The sequence below is a fragment of the Bison bison genome, unplaced genomic scaffold (assembly GCF_000754665.1).
Source record: "Bison bison bison isolate TAMUID 2011002044 unplaced genomic scaffold, Bison_UMD1.0 scf7180017864486, whole genome shotgun sequence".
In the NCBI taxonomy this organism is placed as follows: domain Eukaryota; kingdom Metazoa; phylum Chordata; class Mammalia; order Artiodactyla; family Bovidae; genus Bison; species Bison bison.
The window spans coordinates 5,709,049-5,710,912 of NW_011495046.1; the positions used below are offsets into that span (position 1 = coordinate 5,709,049).

The window sequence follows — 1,864 nt, forward strand, 5'->3', positions numbered from 1 at the left end:
GGCTCCCCTGGTCACTCCCCTGCACTCCCCTCCCGGTTCCCACAAGTCAGCTGCTCCAGGATCATGCAGCCCTTCCGGTCCAGAGCTTGCGGTGGGTCTGGAAACTGCAGGGCCCTCCCCTGACAAAGGACTGGCTTTGTGGCCGCCCTCCAGGGGAAGTAACAGCCGGTGGGGGCGCTGGCAGGAACCCGCTCCCTCCACGGCTCTGGGCAGTGACAGCTCCGTCCCAGGCTCCCGAAGGGGCGCCAGGGAGAGAGCCCAGGGAGAGAGCCCGTGTCCAGTTACAACTCCTCCTGTTTGGCCCCAGTCAGCCTGTAAGAGCCTGTAACTCAGCGGCCAGTCCTCCTGGGTCTGCATCTCGGGTAAAGGACAAGGGATGCTCTGCACCTGGCTGTGCTCCTTCCACAGGGTCGAGCACCGTCAGCCCTGCAGCGGTGGGGATCTGGGGCCTGGGGAGTAGATGGGGGAGGGGGCAGCCTGTCCAGTCCCACCTCTCAGCCCCTAGAGTCTTCAACACAGCCTGAGGGCATCTCCTGGGCAGCAGGGGGCCACTGTTCTTTTGGGGGGTCTCAGCTTCTTACAAAGTAATTGCCTGTGTTAGTTACTTCCTAACACTATGTGCTGTCACATCAGAACATTAGGAATTCCTACTGTGTGCTTGTAGCATGTTCTGCAGACCTAGCGGGTATGTAAGAGGTGCCCGACCCACTCAGCACAGGGAGCCTGCGTGTGGCCGGGAGCCACGCATGTTCCCTACAAGATTCACGAAGGTAACAGTGTGTTGCTCCCCAGGGTCCAGAAGCTGAGGGTGGACGGGCAACCACGTGGCACCCATCGGTGGGGGCCGCACGGGCCACCCAGCTGGTCCCTCACATCCCCACCCAGCCACACAGATTGGACATGAGTTATTCCTCCAAGAGGACAAGGGGTAATTCGAGGCCAAATCAACACCATTGCTCAATTTTTATATCCAGGCCTTTTGTTATTTTTAAACCATTTCTGGCACTTAATAATGTCACTCTAAGAAATGCAAACAATTCTTTTAGATTGTGATTGTAACCATAAGAAAACATTTATCTGAACTCCCTTGACCGAGATCACTACAGCCTGCACAGTGCAGCAAGACAGCCTTGAAGCAAGTGGGAAGCTGTTTTAATATAAAACACCTCAAGGCCAGCTTTGAGCAGTGGGCCTGTGAGGTAGTTTCCTGGGTTCTAGGATTCCCAGAGGTTCTCCAGAGGGCTTCCATTGTCTGATCAACCTCCCTCCTCATCATGGCTGACATGGAGTCTCTCTGGCAGATCCCACAGGACAGGTCTGTACCCCAGACGTCCCTGGCATCCATCCAGACTGGAGAGGCTTGTATTTCATGAGCTCTGACCATTTTCTCATCTACTGGGCCGAGTCTTAGTCCCTTAGAGTCACTGTAATAAAACACCACTGGCCAGGTGGCTTATAAACAACGGAAGTTCACGTGTCACGGTCCTGGAGGCAGCAAGCCCAGGACCAAGGCACCAGGATGGCCAGTGTGGCCTGACCAAGTGAGGACTCTGCCCCTACCCCTGGGTTCTGGCTGGCGCCTCCTCGCTGAGCCCTCCCGTGGTGGAGGGACAGGGGCTCCACGGGTCCCATTCAAGAGACCTTCACACCTGACCTCATGGCCTCACAAGCCTCAGGGGTCAGGATCTCAACATAGTAATTTTGGGGGTGCACAAACATTCAGACCACAGCAGGAGGGTTCAGGACCCAGGCTGAGTGCACCCAACAGCCTGTTGGATGCGGAACCACACGCAGCTCGTCTGCTGCTGAGCTGACCATTCCCGCATCCTGCAATCCGGTGTTCCGCCCTCCCACGTGCTGCACG

The 1,864-nt window shown here is 56.8% G+C and overlaps 1 protein-coding gene across 4 annotated transcripts in view; it reads right to left on the reverse strand.

Annotated features, from left to right (window-relative positions):
- The window catches only part of LIMS1 (LIM and senescent cell antigen-like domains 1), an 84,458-nt gene that overhangs the window by 17,441 nt on the left and 65,153 nt on the right, over window positions 1-1,864 (reverse strand). The window contains exon 1 of one of the 4 annotated variants that reach the window (XM_010862989.1): window positions 8-746. The exons of 2 other annotated variants lie outside the window; for them this stretch is intronic. The gene's annotated coding sequence lies outside the window, so the exon portion shown is untranslated. Of the gene's footprint in view, window positions 1-7; window positions 916-1,864 lie in introns of those variants that run through there. One more of the 4 variants, XM_010862988.1, reaches the window with a different exon arrangement.